Source organism: Nerophis lumbriciformis, linkage group LG22 (genome assembly GCF_033978685.3).
Source record: "Nerophis lumbriciformis linkage group LG22, RoL_Nlum_v2.1, whole genome shotgun sequence".
NCBI classification, from domain to species: domain Eukaryota; kingdom Metazoa; phylum Chordata; class Actinopteri; order Syngnathiformes; family Syngnathidae; genus Nerophis; species Nerophis lumbriciformis.
Genome location: NC_084569.2, coordinates 8,886,036 through 8,908,285, shown reverse-complemented (window position 1 = coordinate 8,908,285; position 22,250 = coordinate 8,886,036). Strand labels below are relative to the sequence as shown.

Here is a 22,250-nt window from a genome sequence, read left to right as displayed (position 1 = left end):
ATATATATATATATATATATATATATATATATATGTATATATATATATATATATATATATATATATATATATATATACATATATATATATATATATATATATAATAAAATGAATATATATATATAATAAAATACGTATATATATATATATATATATATATATATATATATATATATATATATATATATATATAATAAAATGAATATATATATATATATATATAATAAAATACATATATATATATACGTATATATATATATATATATATATATATATATATATATAGCTAGAATTCACTGAACGTCAAGTATTTCTATATATATATATATATATATATATATATATATATATATATATATACACATATATATACACATATATATATATATATATATATATATATAATCTATGAAATACTTGACTTGGTGAATTCTAGCTGTAAATATACTCCTCCCATTTTAGCCACGCCCCCAACCACGCCCCCGTCCCACCCCCACCCCCTCCCCCCTGCCCCCACCTCCCGAAATCGGAGGTCTCAAGGTTGGCAAGTATGGCATATATAATAAATAAACATAGAGTTTAACGACACCCCTCTTCCTGTCTGTGCCGTCCCTTCCTCCTGTGCAATCAGAACAGAAGCTTTACCAAATCCTCCTCCCCCCATGTTGACTTCCTGCAAGTGTAACAACCAGGTGTCCCCATGCTCGTGTATCACAGCTGCAGCACGCGGGCAGACACGTCACACGATTCCAAAAGCGAAAGTGTTCTCTGTAAACACCATTACCAGATGAGTGAAGCGGGAAATTGATCATCAAAGCTAAATCAGCTCTCTTTTAAAGCGGGGGGGGGGGAAGGCAGGCCCGCCGGTCTCCAGAGACGCTGGTTTCATTACCACGTTCCACCTAGGTGCGTTTACGGCAACACACCTTTTTCTTTTCTTTTTTTCCCCTCCCTGGCTGAACGTCGCCACTTGTCTTCCTAAGTGTGGAATAATGGTGTCTTTTGGCGCAGGGCGTGACCCTGTGACCTTCCCCTTTCCTTATGATTACAGCTCATAGTGTCACCGCTGGGATGCCAAAAAAAACAAAAAAAACACACACACACACATACACACACACACACACACACCTCACGGCTGTCTCTAAGCAACAAGGCAGGATGTGTGCAGGCGCCATGGTAACGTGTCACCGCCAATCAAGAAGAGGGATCATGTTATTCTGAAAATCATGTGACTTAAACCAGGATCGACGCAGCGATTAACTTCAATTACAGCCGTCGAGACTTTTTTGTTTCGGGACGGAAAACCATTTTAATTGGTGGCTAATTTTACCCGTGGCGAGAGAGACCGCCGAGAGGGCGTTCGTTCGCTAATGACAGGCAACATTTCTCCTGCTCAATTAGACCAGCGCGGACCCCCTCAGGCCACTTCTTTTAAATGAATAGTCTCGTCTGGAACAAAACAGATCGGTCACCCGACGCTGGCTTTGTCCCGGTCGCTTTGAGAAAGCTTTTGCTCGTCAGTTTTCTCGTGAGTGTTGTGTTGATGAGGCCACGTGGACGAAACATCAAACAAAACAGGACGACATCATTACTCACTTTGTGGACAACTGGTCTTTTACAAACCCCGTTTCCATATGAGTTGGGAAATTGTGTTAGATGTAAATATAAACGGAATACAATCATTTTCAACCCATATTCAGTTGAATATGCTACAAAGACAACATATTTGATGTTCAAACTCATAAACATTTTTTTTTTTTTGCAAATAATCATTAACTTTAGAATTTGATGCCAGCAACACGTGACAAAGAAGTTGGGAAAGGTGGCAATAAATACTGATAAAGTTGAGGAATGCTCATCAAACACTTATTTGGAACATCCCACAGGTGAGCAGGCTAATTGGGAACAGGTGGGTGCCATGATTGGGTATAAAAGTAGATTCCATGAAATGCTCAGTGGTCAAGTCACAATTCGCTCCCAAGTTCTTTCCGACACTTAAAGCTGAGTTGAAAAACCGCCAGAGACAGAATAGGTATTTTGTTGTATATATTCTCAAAGCTTTGACAATATACATTTTTAGATTGAGACCAGTCTAACCATAGAACATTCTCTTGCGCCTCCACAAAATGGTCTGTCTTCCCAACGCCAAAAACCGCTCTCTCCTTCCCCCTCACTAGCCATAACAAAAGCACAATGTCTCCCTAGCCATAATACATTCCAAAGAACTCAAGGTTATCACACATAGTATGCTTGCTGACAGAGCATCAAGAGAATAAATGGAAAAAGACGAGCTGTTTTCAAATATGACTAATAAATGAAAGAAGTACAACTTAAATTCGGATATATGTAAATATCTGCCTCCGACATCAGTCATTCACAAACAAGGATGGGGCGAGGGTCACCACTTTGTCAACACATGCGTGAGCAAATTGTTGAACAGTTTAAGAAAAACCTTTCTCAACCAGCAAGGAATTTAGGGATTTCACCATCTACGGTCCGTAATATCATCAAAGGGTTCAGAGAATCTGGAGAAATCACTGCACGTGCGCAGCTAAGCCCGTGACCTTTGATCCCTCAGGCTGTACTGCGTCAACAAGCGACATCAGTGTGTAAAGGATATCAACACATGGGCTGAGGAACACTTCAGAAACCCACTGTCAGTAACTACAGTTGGTCGCTACATCTGTAAGTGCAAGTTAAAACTCTCCTATGCAAGGCGAAAACCGTTTATCAACAACACCCAGAAACGCCGTCGGCTTCGCTGGGCCTGAGCTCATCTAAGATGGACTGATACAAAGCGGAAAAGTGTTCTGTGGTCTGACGAGTCCACATATCAAATCGTTTTTGGAAACTGTGGACGTCGTGTCCTCCGGACCAAAGAGGAAAAGAACCATCCGGATTGTTCTAAGCGCAAAGTGTAAAAGCCAGCATGTGTGATGGTATGGGGGTGTATTAGTGCCCAAGACATGGGTAACTTACACATCTGCGAAGGCGCCATTAATGCTGAAAGGTACATACAGGTTTTGGAGCAACATATGTTGCCATCCAAGTAACGTTACCATGGACGCCCCTGCTTATTTCAGCAAGATAATGCCAAGCCACGTGTTACATCAACTTGGCTTCATAGTAAAAGAGTGCGGGTACTAGACTGGCCTGCCTGTAGTCCAGACCTGTCTCCCATTGAAAATGTGTGGTGCATTATGAAGCCTAAAATAGCACAACGGAGACCCCCGGACTGTTGAACAACTTAAGCTGTACATCAAGCAAGAATGGGAAAGAATTCCACCTGAGAAAATTAAAAATTGTGTCTCCTCAGTTCCCAAACGTTTACTGAGTGTTGTTAAAAGGAAAGAACACAGTGGTGAACATGCCCTTTCCCAACTACTTTGGCACGTGTTGCAGCCATGAAATGTTAAGTTAATTATTATTTGCAACAAAAAAAATTAAGTTTATGAGTTTGAACATCAAATATGTTGTCTTTGTAGTGCATTCAATTGAATATGGGTTGAAAATGATTGTATTCCGTTTATATTTACATCTAACACAATTTCCCAACTCATATGGAAACGGGGTTTGTAACTAAATGACATCTCTCGGTCGACGTACAGCACGGCTGCTCAAAAAGGTTCATTATGTCTACTTAGTCATATACTTTTTCAAATGTTCTTGTAATCAGACCAAATTTTCGGTATATTGGAATCTTTACCTGACATGTTTCGACTCTCGCCTGCAGTCTCCTTCAGAAGGGTCACCCGGATAGGATAGGACTTTATTGTCATTGCAACAAGTAGAATGAAACTTTGTTTTCAGCACAAACCCGTTCAAGATTAGACAAACAAACAGTGTACAGGGTTACAGAACAGGAACGCTGATGGGTCGCCACGAGGCGTCCCGTAAAAGATGGGAAAAAGGTAAAACGCTGGGGAAGAAGATGAGTAAAAAAATACAATCTAGACTAGGCTCCTAAGTGGGAAAAAACCTCTATGCCATGCACACATAAACATGTTACATTTAATCACGACAACTCGCAACAGAGTGGAGGAGGAGTTGGGACCCTGGAGGTCGACTGCTGCTATGAAGCGCTGCCAGCCGTCCATCACCCCGAAGGGGAATCAAGCGGTGGTAAAGGCGTGGGGTGGGGGACAAGGGGTGTGTGTGTGTACATGCCCATTCTCTTGGGTGTGTTGATGTAGTGTCCATAGGCCTGGGGCCGTTCTGCATGCAAGCAAAAGTTCGACTCCAGGTGTCGTTGAGGAGGGAGGGAGGTCAAAAAGCGTCTATCATTGAGGAGTCCTCGGGGGATGTTTTCAGAACAGCCTGCTCCTGTTGTTGCAGCGTCAAGGCCATTCAAGGGAGTCAAATCGTAGATTAGGATTTTTGTTTTTCCGCGAGCAGACATTAAATAAATAAATGATAAATGGGTTATACTTGTATAGCGCTTTTCTACCTTCAAGGTACTCAAAGCGCTTTGACAGTATTTACACATTCACCCATTCACACACACATTCACACACTGATGGCGGGAGCTGCCATGCAAGGCGCTAACCAGCACCCATCAGGAGCAAGGGTGAAGTGTCTTGCCCAAGGACAGAACGGACTTGACTAGGATGGTAGAAGGTGGGGATTGAACCCCAGTAACCAGCAACCCTCCGATTGCTGGCACGGCCACTCTACCACCTTCAGCACGCCGCCCCCCATTACAATGTTATGTTATGTTATGTTATGTTATTTTCATTTATTATGCGCCCCCCAACCAACTGTTACATCAGCCCGGGGCGCAGACAATGGCTTGTCTTTTCTATTCGTCCATGCTGGTTCTCATATCCAATTTTTCCCTTTGAACCAGCTTTTCCATGATGTGATCCATCTTGCGATTCAGTTCCCCACATCCCCCCAATTGATTAGTTCGATCGCCTCTTTAATCCATTGATTGAAGTTGTAACTTTCTGTGCCGATGATTTTGCCGTTGTCCCGGTCCATGATGTGGTTATTTATTTTTGCAATGATCAACCTTCCCATTGTCTTCTGTTCGCATTCTTTCTGATGTTCTTTCTTCCTTGTGTTGAATGTCCTCCCTGTTTCTCCCATTTTGATGATGATTTTGCCATTATCCAACCTGGGCCACCAAAAAAGGGGAACAGTAAATAAAAAAACAAGGAAAATAGAACAAAGAAGAAACTAAGGCTGTGAATCTTTGGGTGTCCCACGATTCGATTCAATATCGATCCTTGGGGTCACGATTCGATTCAAAATCGATTTTTTTTTCCATTCAACACGATTCTTGATTCAAAAACGATTTTTTCCCGATTCAAAAGGATTCACTGAAATCCAATACATAGGATTTCAGCAGGATCTACCCCAGTCTGCTGACATGCAAGCAGAGTAGTAGATTTTTGTAAAAAGCTTTTATAATTGTAAAGGACAATGTTTTATCAACTGATTGCAATAAAGTCAATTTGTTTTAACTATTTAATAAACCAAAAATATGACTTATTTTATCTTTGTGAAAATATTGGACACAGTGTGTTGTCAAGCTTATGAGATGCGATGCAAGTGTAAACCACTGTGACACTATTGTTCTTTTTTTTTATAAATGTCTAATGATAATGTCAATGAGGGATTTTTAATCACTGCTATGTTGAAATTGTTACTAATATTGATACTTTTGTTGATAATATTCATTTTTGTTTCACTACTTTTGGTTTGTTCTGTGTCGTGTTTGTGTCTCCTCTCATTTGCTCTGTTTATTGCAGTTCTGAGTGTTGCTGGGTCGGGTTTGGTTTTGGAATGGCATTGCATTGTTATGGTATTGCTGTGTATTGTTTTGTTGGATTGATTAATTAAAAAAAATAAATAATTAAATAACTTTTTTTTTTTTAAATAAATAAATAAACACACCTGGAAGAAACCCAAAGAAAAACCTGAAATAAAGAACAAAGAGGTCATAACCTTACCAGAAATATGTGTACATATTGATGGTTAATGAAGGAGGGAGTCCCAGGTATGCTCCCTCATCCCGATTGATGGTTTCCTTGGGCCGCTTCCTTAGTTCGATCGCCTCCTTAATCCATCGTTTGAAGTTGTAACTTTCCGTGCCGATGATTTTGCCGTTGTCCCGGTCCATGATGTGGTTATTTATTTTTGCAATGATCTGACATGGCTGATTTTAGATTTCCTGTTCGGATTTTTGTTTTAGGCTTCTTGTCAACCTTCCCGTTGTCTCTTGTTTGCATTCTTTCTGGTGTTCTTTCTTCCTTGCGTTGAATGTCCTCCCTGTTTCTCCCATTTTGATGATGATTTTGCCATTATCCAACTTGGGCCGCCGAAAAAAAGGGGAACAATAAGTAAAATACAAGGAAAATAGAACAAAGAAGAAACCCAAAGAAAAACCTGAAATAAAGAACAAAGAGGTCATAACCTTACCAGAAATATGTGTACATATTGATGGTTAATGAAGGAGGGAGTCCCAGGTATGCTCCCTCATCCCGATTGATGGTTTCCTTGGGCCGCTTCCTTAGTTCGATCCATCGTTTGAATTTGTAACTTTCTGTGCCGATGATTTTGCCGTTGTCCCGGTCCATGATGTGGTTATTTATTTTTGCAATGATCTGACATGGCTGATTTTAGATTTCCTGTTCGGATTTTTGTTTTAGACTTCTTGTCAACCTTCCCGTTGTCTCTTGTTCGTATTCTTTCTGATGTTCTTTCTTCCTTGCGTTGAATGTCCTCCCTGTTTCTCCCATTTTGATGATGATTTTGCCATTATCCAACTTGGGCCGCCGAAAAAAAGGGGAACAATAAGTTAAAAAAACAAGGAAATTAGAACAAAAAAGAAACCCAAAGAAAACCCTGAAATAAAGAACAAAGAGGTCATAACCTTACCAGAAATATGTGTACATATTGATGGTTAATGAAGGAGGGAGTCCCAGGTATGCTCCCTCATCCCGATTGATGGTTTCCTTGGGCCGCTTCCTTAGTTCGATCCATCGTTTGAATTTGTAACTTTCTGTGCCGATGATTTTGCCGTTGTCCCGGTCCATGATGTGGTTATTTATTTTTGCAATGATCTGACATGGCTGATTTGAGATTCCCTGTTTGTATTTTTGTTTTAGGCTTCTTGTAAACCTTCCCGTTGTCTCTTGTTCACATTCTTTCTGATGTTCTTTCTTCCTTGCGTTGAATGTCCTCCCTGTTTCTCCCATTTTGATGATGATTTTGCCATTATCCAACTTGGGCCGCCGAAAAAAGGGGGAACAATAAGTAAAATACAAGGAAAATAGAACAAAGAAGAAACCCAAAGAAAACCCTGAAATAAAGAACAAAGAGGTCATAACCTTACCAGAAATATGTGTACATATTGATGGTTACTGAAGGAGGGAGTCCCAGGTATGCTCCCTCATCCCGATTGATGGTTTCCTTGGGCCGCTTCCTTAGTTCGATCGCCTCCTTAATCCATCGTTTGAATTTGTAACTTTCTGTGCCGATGATTTTGCCGTTGTCCCGGTCCATGATGTGGTTATTTATTTTTGCAATGATCTGACATGGCTGATTTTAGATTCCCTGTTTGTATTTTTGTTTTAGGCTTCTTGTAAACCTTCCCGTTGTCTCTTGTTCGCATTCTTTCTGGTGTTCTTTCTTCCTTGCGTTGAATGTCCTCCCTGTTTCTCCCATTTTGATGATGATTTTGCCATTATCCAACCTGGGCCGCCGAAAAAGGGGAACAATAAGTAAAATACAAGGAAAATAGAACAAAGAAGAAACCCAAAGAAAACCCTGAAATAAAGAACAAAGAGGTCATAACCTTACCAGAAATATGTGTGCATATTGATGGTTAATGAAGGAGGGAGTCCCAGGTATGCTCCCTCATCCCGATTGAGGGTTTCCTTGGGCCGCTTCCTTAGTTCGATCGCCTCTTTAATCCATTGTTTGAATTTGTAACTTTCTGTGCCGATGATTTTGCCGTTGTCCCGGTCCATGATGTGGTTATTTATTTTTGCAATGATCTGATATGGCTGATTTTAGATTTCCTGTTCGGATTTTTGTTTTAGGCTTCTTGTCAACCTTCCCGTTGTCTCTTGTTCGCATTATTTCTGGTGTTCTTTCTTCCTTGCGTTGAATGTCCTCCCTGTTTCTCCCATTTTGATGATGATTTGGCCATTATCCAACTTGGGCCGCCGAAAAAGGGGAACAATAAGTAAAATACAAGGAAAATAGAACAAAGAAGAAACCCAAAGAAAACCCTGAAATAAAGAACAAAGAGGTCATAACCTTACCAGAAATATGTGTACATATTGATGGTTAATGAAGGAGGGAGTCCCAGTTATGCTCCCTCATCCCGATTGATGGTTTCCTTGGGCCGCTTCCTTAGTTCGATCCATCGTTTGAATTTGTAACTTTCTGTGCCGATGATTTTGCCGTTGTCTCGGTCCATGATGTGGTTATTTATTTTTGCAATGATCTGATATGGCTGATTTTAGATTTCCTGTTCGGATTTTTGTTTTAGGCTTCTTGTCAACCTTCCCGTTGTCTCTTATTCGCATTCTTTCTGGTGTTCTTTCTTCCTTGCGTTGAACGTCCTCCCTGTTTCTCCCATTTTGATGATGATTTTGCCATTATCCAACCTGGGCCACCGAAAAAGGGGAACAATAAGTTAAAAAAACAAGGAAAATAGAACAAAGAAGAAACCCAAAGAAAAACCTGAAATAAAGAACAAAGAGGTCATAACCTTACCAGAAATATGTGTACATATTGATGGTTAATGAAGGAGGGAGTCCCAGGTATGCTCCCTCATCCCGATTGATGGTTTCCTTGGGCCACTTCCTTAGTTCGATCGCCTCCTTAATCCATCGTTTGAAGTTGTAACTTTCTGTGCCGATGATTTTGCCGTTGTCCCGGTCCATGATGTGGTTATTTATTTTTGCAATGATCTGACATGGCTGATTTTAGATTTCTTGTTCGGATTTTTGTTTTAGGCTTCTTGTAAACCTTCCCGTTGTCTCTTGTTCGCATTCTTTCTGGTGTTCTTTCTTCCTTGCGTTGAATGTCCTCCCTGTTTCTCCCATTTTGATGATGATTTTGCCATTATCCAACCTGGGCCACCGAAAAAGGGGAACAATAAGTTAAAAAAAACAAGGAAAATAGAACAAAGAAGAAACCCAAAGAAAACCCTGAAATAAAGAACAAAGAGGTCATAACTTTACCAGAAATATGTGTACATATTGATGGTTAATGAAGGAGGGAGTCCCAGGTATGCTCCCTCATATTGATTGATGGTTTCCTTGGACCGCTTCCTTAGTTCGATCCATCGTTTGAATTTGTAACTTTCTGTGCCGATGATTTTGCCGTTGTCCTGGTCCATGATGTGGTTATTTATTTTTGCAATGATCTGACATGGCTGATTTTAGATTTCCTGTTCGGATTTTTGTTTTAGGCTTCTTATCAACCTTCCCGTTGTCTCTTGTTCGTATTCTTTCTGATGTTCTTTCTTCCTTGCGTTGAATGTCCTCCCTGTTTCTCCCATTTTGACGATGATTTTACCATTATCCAACCTGGGCCGCCGTAAAAGGGGAACAATAAGTAAAAAAAACAAGGAGAATAGAACAAAAAAGAAACCCAAAGAAAACCCTAAAATAAAGAACAAAGAGGTCATAACCTTACCAGAAATATGTGTACATATTGATGGTTAATGAAGGAGGGAGTCCCAGGTATGCTCCCTCATCCCGATTGATGGTTTCCTTGGGCCGCTTCCTTAGTTCGATCCACCGTTTGAATTTGTAACTTTCTGTGCCGATGATTTTGCCGTTGTCCTGGTCCATGATGTGGTTATTTATTTTTGCAATGATCTGATATGACTGATTTTAGATTTCCTGTTCGGATTTTTGTTTTTGGCTTTTTGTAAACCTTCCCGTTGTCTCTTGTTTGCATTCTTTCTGGTGTTCTTTCTTCCTTGCGTTGAATGTCCTCCCTGTTTCTTCCATTTTGATGATGATTTGGCCATTATCCAACCTGGGCCACCGAAAAAGGGGAACAATAAGTTAAAAAAACAAGGAAAATAGAACAAAAAAGAAACCCAAAGAAAACCCTGAAATAAAGAACAAAGAGGTCATAACCTTACCAGAAATATGTGTACATATTGATGGTTAATGAAGGAGGGAGTCCCAGGTATGCTCCCTCATATTGATTGATGGTTTCCTTGGGCCGCTTCCTTAGTTCGATCCATCGTTTGAATTTGTAACTTTCTGTGCCGATGATTTTGCCGTTGTCCCGGTCCATGATGTGGTTATTTACGTTTGCAATGATCTGATATGGCTGATTTTAGATTTCCTGTTTGTATTTTTGTTTTAGGCTTTTTGTAAACCTTCCCGTTGTCTCTTGTTCGCATTATTTCTGATGTTCTTTCTTCCTTGCGTTGAATGTCCTCCCTGTTTCTCCCATTTTGATGATGATTTTGCCATTATCCAACCTGGGCCGCCGAAAAAGGGGAACAATAAGTAAAATACAAGGAAAATAGAACAAAGAAGAAACCCAAAGAAAAACCTGAAATAAAGAACAAAGAGGTCATAACCTTACCAGAAATATGTGTACATATTGATGGTTAATGAAGGAGGGAGTCCCAGGTATGCTCCCTCATCCCGATTGATGGTTTCCTTGGGCCGCTTCCTTAGTTCGATCCATCGTTTGAATTTGTAACTTTCTGTGCCGATGATTTTGCCGTTGTCCCGGTCCATGATGTGGTTATTTATTTTTGCAATGATCTGACATGGCTGATTTTAGATTTCCTGTTCGGATTTTTGTTTTAGGCTTCTTGTCAACCTTCCCGTTGTCTCTTGTTCGCATTCTTTCTTCCTTGCGTTGAATGTCCTCCCTGTTTCTCCCATTTTGATGATGATTTTGCCATTATCCAACTTGGGCCGCCGAAAAAAAAGGGGAACAATAAGTAAAATACAAGGAAAATAGAACAAAGAAGAAACCCAAAGAAAAACCTGAAATAAAGAACAAAGAGGTCATAACCTTACCAGAAATATGTGTACATATTGATGGTTAATGAAGGAGGGAGTCCCAGGTATGCTCCCTCATCCCGATTGATGGTTTCCTTGGGCCGCTTCCTTAGTTCGATCGCTTCTTTAATCCATCGTTTGAATTTGTAACTCTCTGTGCCGATGATTTTGCCGTTGTCCCGGTCCATGATGTGGTTATTTATTTTTGCAATGATCTGATATGGCTGATTTTAGATTTCCTGTTCGGATTTTTGTTTTAGGCTTCTTGTCAACCTTCCCGTTGTCTCTTGTTCGCATTCTTTCTGGTGTTCTTTCTTCTTTGCGTTGAATGTCCTCCCTGTTTCTCCCATTTTGATGATGATTTTGCCATTATCCAACCTGGGCCGCCGAAAAAGGGGAACAATAAGTAAAATACAAGGAAAATAGAACAAAGAAGAAACCCAAAGAAAAACCTGAAATAAAGAACAAAGAGGTCATAACCTTACCAGAAATATGTGTACATATTGATGGTTAATGAAGGAGGGAGTCCCAGGTATGCTCCCTCATCCCGATTGATGGTTTCCTTGGGCCGCTTCCTTAGTTCGATCCATCGTTTGAATTTGTATCTTTCTGTGCCGATGATTTTGCCGTTGTCCCGGTCCATGATGTGGTTATTTATTTTTGCAATGATCTGACATGGCTGATTTTAGATTCCCTGTTTGTATTTTTGTTTTAGGCTTCTTGTCAACCTTCCCGTTGTCTCTTGTTCGCATTCTTTCTGGTGTTCTTTCTTCCTTGCGTTGAATGTCCTCCCTGTTTCTCCCATTTTGATGATGATTTTGCCATTATCCAACTTGGGCCGCCGAAAAAAAGGGGAACAATAAGTAAAATACAAGGAAAATAGAACAAAGAAGAAACCCAAAGAAAACCCTGAAATAAAGAACAAAGAGGTCATAACCTTACCAGAAATATGTGTACATATTGATGGTTAATGAAGGAGGGAGTACCAGGTATGCTCCCTCATCCCGATTGATGGTTTCCTTGGGCCGCTTCCTTAGTTCGATCCATCGTTTGAATTTGTAACTTTCTGTGCCGATGATTTTGCCGTTGTCCCGGTCCATGATGTGGTTATTTATTTTTGCAATGATCTGATATGGCTAATTTTAGATTTCCTGTTCGGATTTTTGTTTTAGGCTTCTTGTGAACCTTCCCGTTGTCTCTTGTTCGCATTCTTTCTTCCTTGCGTTGAATATCCTCCCTGTTTCTCCCATTTTGATGATGATTTTGCCATTATCCAACTTGGGCCGCCGAAAAAAAGGGGAACAATAAGTAAAATACAAGGAAAATAGAACAAAGAAGAAACCCAAAGAAAACCCTGAAATAAAGAACAAAGAGGTCATAGCCTTACCAGAAATATGTGTACCCCAAATGGTAAGCATTTCTTTTCATCCATTGCAAATAACAGTAGACCATGTCTTTTTGAGCAGATTTATTTAAGTATAATGTTATTTTACTTGACGAACAACTACTGTATACAATACCCCCCCCCCCCCCCCCCCCCCCCGCCAAGGTGCAATGATCAAAGATTAAATATTGATGGACAAGAGATGGAATGGATAGGCAAGGTGGAATTTATCACACTTCATAAAAATAAGTAAACAGTTGAGGTTACAACAGCCCCATTCTCTTCCACTTCCAACTCAAAACAAACTTTATGTATATTGTTTCTTTTTAATCTTTAAAAAAAAAAAAAATCACTCAAGACCTCAAGACATGACAGGCTTCTATTTTTGGTAAGGTGTTCATTACAGAGGAGGCATTTTTAAACATATATTTTTATTTACAGATACTCAATTAAATTAATATATATTTTACTATATGTAATGTATAACTTGTATTATTCTATATAATATTTTGGCCCCGGTCACTCTCTGATAGGTGAAGGGATGTGGAGGAGGAGTCATTGCGCTGAGGTGGCATTTTCCATCATTCCAACATTTTTATTCCGGAAAGACTGAAGTGACAAAACCTTTTACACTGAAGATCAACTAAATAGAAGTGAATATTTTGTTGTAATGAAATTACATTAGATCTTTTTCTCTGTGATGGCAAATTATTTATACAAACTGAATGAAAGACAACTATGTGAACTACTACCCTTCCAATGGCCCCCAATCCGGTGCACATAAAGTCTGCTACGTAAACCACTAAGCGACCAAAGACCCACAGTTCAGTTTGGTACTGAATTAGACTGCAGTTTCTTGAAGCTTTAATAGATATAATAATAATTTGTAGTGTAGTGGTTCCAGTAACTACATTTTCCAGTATCTTGGCGGTAGCTTAGCTCCTGAAGTGAATAATTAACTCCTATTATGTTCTGCATATGGTGAATGTTTATATTCAATTAGGAGAAAGCGAACTGCCTGGTTTAAGTAAATAATAAATAAATTGAGGAGCCTTAGTTGGACATTCGCATGTGGACTGGGTTAATACATTCAGACTTCGGAATGCAAAAAATGATAGCTCTATCCTGGAGGAGAGACTCCTTGTCTATCTTCACATCAACATATAAGTTACAACATTTCGAGGTTGTTTTCCGGTCACTTACACATGAATATCTCCTTACATGGACAGGTTCACCTTCTCCGGCCACGACATTCACCTCTCATCCTCAGTCACTAATCTGGGTGTTAGAATGGACCCTCACTTGACCTTTGAGGCTCAAATAAAACAACTGTGCAAGACCTCCTTCTACCACCTCAGGAACATTGCTAAACTCCGCCCCCCACTCACGCTCTCTGATGCCGAGAGGCTCGTCCACGCCTTTGTCTCCTCCAGGCTAGACTACTGCAACGCATTTCTTGTCGGGATCCCCAGCAAGAACATCTAGAAGCTGCAATACTTACAGAATAGTGCTGCTAAGATCCTGATGTGAGTGCGGAAATACGACCATATCACACCAATTCTCAAATCCCTTCACTGGCTTCCTGTTCCACTCAGGATGGAATACAAAGTCTCCCTACTAACCCACCAGCGCCTCCATGGAAATGCCCCCCTCTACCTCAAAGAACTGCTCACCCCCAAATCCTCCACACGACACCTCCGCTCCGGACAGGCTAACCTTCTCCAACCTCCGAGGACAAAGCTACGAACAATGGGAGACCGGGCTTTCTGCTCCACCGCTCCCAGTCTGTGGAACGCTCTCCCTGACCACCTGAGGGCACCACAGACTGTGGATGCTTTTAAAAAAGGCTTAAAACTCTTCTTTTTGAAAAAGCCTTTTTTTTTTTTAGATATATGTATACTAGTTCTAGCTATTTGGCTGTTCTAGTTTTTATTTTTATTTATTTTTTATTATCTTTTTATTTTTTATTTTTTAATACACTGTAGCAGGTTGTTTACTCAATGTACAGTGCTTTTTACAAATAAAATATATTATTATTATTATTATTAGGTTGTACGCTCCTGAATTAACACACACCCAGACAGAGAAAGAAGGAATATAAGACGGTGGTTTGGCTTCTCCAAGCTAGGAGTGCCTCATTTTTTTTGACTTGAACTCCTCCAGGTACTGCAGTCCTGTATAATGACACTCGCTTGCAATAAAACAACTTTTTGTTAAGCGGCGCGTCTTCGACGTCTCTTTTGATCCAGCCGCACCGTCGTGTCGCCCTTCTGCCCGACAAAGGAAAAGGATTTGCAAATCATTGTAATACGAAGGTCCTGAGTAGTCCTGAGTTCAATCCTGGGCTCGGGATCTTTCTGTGTGGAGTTTGCATGTTCTCCCCGTGACTGCGTGGGTTCCCTCCGGGTACTCCGGCTTCCTCCCACCTCCAAAGACATGCGCCTGGGGATAAGTTGATTGGCAACACTAAATTGGCCCTAGTGTGTGAATGTGAGTGTGAATGTTGTCTGTCTACCTGTGTTGGCCCTGTGATGAGGTGGCGACTTGTCCAGGGTGTACCCCACCTCCCGCCCGAATGCAGCTGAGATAGGCTCCAGCACCCACCACGACCGCAAAAAGGAACAAGCGGTAGAAAATAAATGGATGGATGGTTCGGCCCCTCCAAGTTAGGAGTGCATCATTTTTTTTTACTTGACCTCCTCCAGGTACTGCAGTCCTGTATAATGACACTCGCTTGTAATAAAGCAACTTTTTGTTAAGCGGAGCGTCTCCGACGTCTCTTTTGATCCAGCCGCACTGCTGTGTTGCCCGAGAGAGGAAAAGGACTTGCAAATCATTGTATTCTGTTTTTATTTACGAATAACGTGCCAACTTCACTGGTTTTGGGTTTTGTACAATTTCAGACGGTATACATAAGAAGGGGGCCCCCGCTCCATTTTACCCCTCAGTTTGAGGGCCCTTGGCCTGGAAAACGCTGACGACTCCTGCTATAAATACTAAACAGTTCAGTTCTGTGTGAAAATTGTTGACAGTATGAAGAATACAAAAGCGTATCTATATTGTACCACCGTTTGGGCCACAGGTTGGGCAGTGTGTTCACATAGCTGGCGTGGTATGCATACTTGCCAACCCTCCCCAAATTTTCCGGGAGACTCACGAATTTCATTGCCTCTCCTGAAAATCTCCCGGGACAACCATTCTCCCGAATTTCTCCCGATTTCCAGCCGGACTTAAGGTACGCCCCCTCCAGGTCCGTGCGGACCTGAGTAAGGACAGCCTGTCGTCACGTCCGCTTGGCCAACCAAAAAGTAACCATAGAACACTATACGGTATAGTGTTCTGTGGTTTTTTGGCCAACCAAAAAGTAACCATAGAACACTATACGGTATAGTGTTCTGTGGTTACTTTTTGGTTGGCCAACGGTTTACGTTGACTCCAACCCAGAATATTACACTGCCCATACCTATGCTCCTTCAAAGGCTGTGCTACTGGCTGCAAAGCATTGCACTTTCAAATACAACAATGAGTAGAGGAGTGTTATGTGTGTCTATGTGTAAATAAATGAACACTGAAATTCAAGTATTTATTTTATATATATATATATATATATATATATATATATATATATATATATATATATATATATATATATATATATATATATATATATATATATATATATATATATATATATATATATATATATATATAATAAACTACATATATATATATATAGCTAGAATTCACTGAACGTCAAGTATTTATTTTATTTATATATATATATATATATATATATATATATGTACCCATCCATCCATCCATTTTCTACCGCTTATTCCCTTTTGGGGTCGCGGGGGGCGCTGGAGCCTATCTCAGCTACAATCGGGCGGAAGGCGGGGTACACCCTGGACAAGTCGCCACCTCATCGCAGGGCCAACACAGATAGACAGACAACATTCACACTCACATTCACACACTAGGGCCAATTTAGTGTTGCCAATCAACCTATCCCCATATATATACATATATATATATATATATATATATATATATATATATATATATATATATATATATATATATATATATATATATATATATATATATATATATATATATATATATATAAAAACCCCGTTTCCATATGAGTTGGGAAATTGTGTTAGATGTAAATATAAACGGAATACAATGATTTGCAAATCATTTTCAACCCATATTCAGTTGAATATGCTACAAAGACAACATATTTGATGTTCAAACTGATAAACTTTTTTTTTTTGTTGAAAATAATCATTAACTTTAGAATTTGATGCCAGCAACACGTGACAAAGAAGTTGGGAAAGGTGGCAATAAATACTGATAAAGTTGAGGAATGCTCATCAAACACTTATTTGGAACATCCCACAGGTGAACAGGCAAATCGGGAACAGGTGGGTGCCATGATTGGGTATAAAAACCGCTTCCCAAAAAATGCTCAGTCTTTCACAAGAAAGGATGGCGCGAGGGTCACCACTTTGTCCACAACTGCGTGAGCAAATAGTCACACAGTTTAAGAACAACATTTCTCAAAGTGCAATTGCAAGAAATTTAGGGATTTTAACATCTACGGTCCATAATATCATCAAAAGGTTCAGAGAATCTGGAGACATCACTCCACGTAAGCGGCATGGCCGGAAACCAACATTGAATGACCGTGACCTTCGATCCCTCAAACGGCACTGTATCAAAAACCGACATTAATCTCTAAAGGATATCACCACATGGGCTCAAGAACACTTCAGAAAACCACTGTCACTAAATACAGTTCGTCGCTACGTCTGTAAGTGCAAGTTAAAGCTCTACTATGCAAAGCGAAAGCCATTTATCAACAACACCCAGAAACGCCGCCGGCTTCTCTGGGCCCGAGATCATCTAAGATGGACTGATGCAAAGTGGAAAAGTGTTCTGTGGTCTGACGAGTCCACATTTCAAATTGTTTTTTGAAATATTCGACATCGTGTCATCCGGACCAAAGGGGAAGTGAAACATCCAGATTGTCATCAACGCAAAGTTGAAAAGCCAGCATCTGTGATGGTATGGGGGTGTATTAGTGCCCAAGGCATGGGTAACTTACACATCTGTGAAGGCACCATTAATGCTGAAAGGTACATACAGGTTTTGGACCAACATATGCTGCCATCTAAGCGCCGTCTTTTTCATGGACGCCCCTGCTTATTTCAGCAAGACAATGCCAAGCCACATTCAGCACGTGTTTCGTAAAAAAAAGAGTGCGGGTACTTTTCTGGCCCGGCTGCAGTCCAGACCTGTCTCCCATCGAAAATGTGTGGCGCATCATGAACCGTAGAATACGAAAGCAGAGATCCCGGACTGTTGAACGACTGAAGCTCTACATAAAACAAGAATGGGAAAGAATTCCATTTTCAAAGCTTCAACAATTAGTTTCCTCAGTTCCCAATCGTTTATTGAGTGTTGTTAAAGGGGAACATTATCACAATTTCAGAAGGGTTAAAACCATTAAAAATCAGTTCCCAGTGGCTTATTTTATTTTTCGAAGTTTTTTTTCAAAATTTTACCCATCACGCAATATCCCTAAAAAAAGCTTCAAAGTGCCTGATTTTAACCATCGTTATATACACCCGTCCATTTTCCTGTGACGTCACATAGTGAAGCCAACACAAACAAACATGGCGCATAGAACAGCAAGCTATAGCAACATTAGCTCGGATTCAGACTCGGATTTCAGCGGCTTAAGCTATTCAACAGATTACGCATGTATTGAAACGGATGGTTGTAGTGTGGAGGCAGGTAGCGAAAACGAAATTGAAGAAGAAACTGAAGCTATTGAGCCATATCGGTTTGAACCGTATGCAAGCGAAACCGACGAAAACGACACGACAGGAGAAAGCAAGGACGAATTTGGCGATCGCCTTCTAACCAACGATTGGTATGTGTTTGTTTGGCATTAAAGGAAACTAACAACTATGAACTAAGTTTACAGCATATGAAATACATTTGGCAACAACATGCACTTTGAGAGTGCAGACAGCCCAATTTTCATCAATTAATATATTCTGTAGACATACCCTCATCCGCTCTCTTTTCCTGAAAGCTGTTCTGTCCAGTTTTGGAGTTGATGTCAGCAGGCCAGGGAAGCTAGGGTCGATATTCTTCTCTTGATCATCTTCGGTGGCATAAGGGACGGTGTGAGCCAAGACATCCAGGGGGTTTAGCTCGCTCGTCTGCGGGAACAAACTGCCGCCATTGCTTGCCGTCCTACCGAGGGCCTTTGTCCCTGAATTGCTCACACACTCCGGCAGATTCAACGGGGGTCTGGCGGCAGATTTCTTTGACTTTATCGTTGGAAATGCATCTGCTTTGAGTGTCGCAGGATATCCACACATTCTTGCCATCTCTGTCGTAGCATAGCTTTCGTCTGTAAAGTGTGCGGAACAAACGTCCAATTTCTTGCCACTTTCGCATCTTTGGGCCACTGGTGCAACTTGAATCCGTCCCTGTTCGTGTTGTTACACCCTCCGACAACACACCGACGAGGCATGATGTCTCCAAGGTACGGAAAACAGTCGAAAAAAACGGAAAATAACAGAACTGATTTGACTCGGTGTTTGAGAAAATGGCGGGTTGCTTCCCGATGTGACGTCACGTTGTGAGAGCGAATAATAGAAAGGCGTTTAATTCGCCAAAATTCACCCATTTAGAGTTCGGAAATCGGTTAAGAAAATATATGGTCTTTTTTCTGCAACATCAAGGTATATATTGACGCTTACATAGGTCTGGTGATAATGTTCCCCTTTAAAAGAAAAGGTGATGTAACACAGTGGTGAACATGCCCTTTCCCAACTACTTTGGAACATGTTGCAGCCATGAAATTCTAAGTTAATTATTATTTGCCCAAAAAAAAATAAAGTTTATGAGTTTGAACAAGTCCGAGTCCATGGTTCTCGCCCGGAAAAGGGTGGAGTGCCATCTCCGGGTTGGGGAGGAGATCTTGCCCCAAGTGGAGGAGTTCAAGTACCTCGGAGTCTTGTTCACGAGTGAGGGAAGAGTGGATGGTGAGATCGACAGGCGGATCGGTGCGGCGTCTTCAGTAATGCGGACGCTGTATCGATTCGTTGTGGTGAAGAAGGAGCTGAGCCGAAAGGCAAAGCTCTCAATTTACCGGTCGATCTACGTTCCCATTGTCGGAGGCAGATATTTACATATATCCGAATTTAAGTGTTACTTCTTTTATTTCATAATCATATTACAAAACAGCTAGTGTTTTTCTTCCAAATGTGGTCTTTTGGTTGTCTGCAAAACTGTGTGCTTAACCTTGAAGTGAGGAATGTTAGAGAGAGCGATAATAAGCATTTGTTTTGGCTAGAGAGACATGACTGCCAAGGGGGGGAGGAAGAGAGACTGAAGAGGAGAGGGGTTTTGGTCGAGGGGGGGGGGGGGGGCAGACCATCTTAGCGGGGCGATCCGAATGTTCTATGCTGTCTCTGTCAATGTATATATGTAAAGCTTTGCAAATATATTACAAAATACCTATTCTGTCTCTGGTGGTTTTTCAACTCAGCTTTAAGTGTCGTAAAGAGCTGGGGAGCGACTTGTGACTTGAATTCCCTGGGAGGAACAACTGGTCCAAAACGCAACAATTTGGGGGCCTCGTCCGGTGCGACACGCTGCGAATTGGACACCTCTTGCACTCTTCTGGACAGACTCAATTGTTGGCCAAACATAAACAAGGTAAGCAGAGCCTTTTTCTAAAATCTGCTTTAGGAGTCTGTCTTGAAGTATGTCGGAGGCAGATATTTACATATATCCGAATTTAAGTGTTACTTCTTTTATTTCATAATCATATTACAAAACAGCTAGTGTTTTTCTTCCAAATGTGGTCTTTTGGTTGTCTGCAAAACTGTGTGCTTAACCTTGAAGTGAGGAATGTTAGAGAGAGCGATAATAAGCCTTTGTTTTGGCTAGAGAGACATGACTGCCAGGGGGGGAGGAAGAGAGACTGAAGAGGAGAGGGGTTTTGGTCGAGGGGGGGGGGGGAAACCATCTTAGCGGGGCGATCCGAATGTTCTATGCTGTCTCTGTCAATGTATATATGTAAAGCTTTGCAAATATATTACAAAATACCTATTCTGTCTCTGGTGGTTTTTCAACTCAGCTTTAAGTGTCGTAAAGAGCTGGGGAGCGACTTGTGACTTGAATTCCCTGGGAGGAACAACTGGTCCAAAACGCAACAATTTGGGGGCCTCGTCCGGGGCGACACGCTGCGAATTGGACACCTCTTGCACTCTTCTGGACAGACTCAATTGTTGGCCAAACATAAACAAGGTAAGCAGAGCCTTTTTCTAAAATCTGCTTTAGGAGTCTGTCTTGAAGTATGTCGGAGGCAGATATTTACATATATCCGAATTTAAGTGTTACTTCTTTTATTTCATAATCATATTACAAAACAGCTAGTGTTTTTCTTCCAAATGTGGTCTTTTGGTTGTCTGCAAAACTGTGTGCTTAACCTTGAAGTGAGGAATGTTAGAGAGAGCGATAATAAGCATTTGTTTTGGCTAGAGAAACATGACTGCCAGGGGGGGAGGAAGAGAGACTGAAGAGGAGAGGGGTTTTGGTCGAGGGGGGGGCAGACCATCTTAGCGGGGCGATCCGAATGTTCTATGCTGTCTCTGTCAATGTATATATGTAAAGCTTTGCAAATATATTACAAAATACCTATTCTGTCTCTGGTGGTTTTTCAACTCAGCTTTAAGTGTCGTAAAGAGCTGGGGAGCGACTTGTGACTTGAATTCCCTGGGAGGAACAACTGGTCCAAAACACAACAATTTGGGGGCCTCGTCCGGTGCGACACGCTGAGAATTGGACACCTCTTGCACTCTTCTGGACAGACTCAATTGTTGGCCAAACATAAACAAGGTAAGCAGAGCCTTTTTCTAAAATCTGCTTTAGGAGTCTGTCTTGAAGTATGTCGCAGGCAGATATTTACACATATCCGAATTTAAGTGTTACTTCTTTTATTTCATAATCATATTACAAAACAGCTAGTGTTTTTCTTCCAATTGTGGTCTTTTGGTTGTCTGCAAAACTGTGTGCTTAACCTTGAAGTGAGGAATGTTAGAGAGAGCGATAATAAGCATTTGTTTTGGCTAGAGAGACATGACTGCCAGGGGGGGAGGAAGAGAGACTGAAGAGGAGAGGGGTTTTGGTCGAGGGGGGGGTCAGACCATCTTAGCGGGGCGATCCGAATGTTCTATGCTGTCTCTGTCAATGTATATATGTAAAGCTTTGCAAATATATTACACAATACCTATTCTGTCTCTGGTGGTTTTTCAACTCAGCACCATCCTCCCCTATGGTCATGAGCTTTGGGTTATGACCGAAAGGACAAGATCACGGGTACAAGCGGCCGAAATGAGTTTCCTCCGCCGGGTGGCGGGGCTCTCCCTTAGAGATAGGGTGAGAAGCTCTGTCATCCGGGGGGAGCTCAAAGTAAAGCCGCTGCTCCTCCACATGGAGAGGAGCCAGATGAGGTGGTTCGGGCATCTGGTCAGGATGCCACCCGAACGCCTCCCTAGGGAGGTGTTTAGGGCACGTCCGACCGGTAGGAGGCCGTGGGGAAGACCCAGGACACGTTGGGAAGACTATGTCTCCCGGCTGGCCTGGGAATGCCTCGGGTCCCACAGGAAGAGCTGGACGAAGTGGCTGGGGAGAGGGAAGTCTGGGCTTCCCTGCTTAGGCTGCTGCCCCCGCGACCCGACCTCGGATAAGCGGAAGAAGATGGATGGATGGATGGAGTTTGAACATCTTTGTAGTGCATTCAATTGAATATGGGTTGAAAGGGATTTGCAAATCAT

At 41.3% G+C, this 22,250-nt stretch overlaps 1 protein-coding gene across 1 annotated transcript in view; it reads right to left on the bottom strand.

The window, feature by feature from the left end:
• Positions 1 to 8,901, bottom strand: part of cacng1b (calcium channel, voltage-dependent, gamma subunit 1b) — a 59,173-nt gene extending 50,272 nt beyond the window's left edge. The window contains exon 1 of the mRNA XM_061973452.2: positions 8,731 to 8,901. The gene's annotated coding sequence lies outside the window, so the exon portion shown is untranslated. The remainder of the gene's footprint in view (positions 1 to 8,730) is intronic.
• Between the last annotated feature and the right edge of the window lie 13,349 nt (positions 8,902 to 22,250).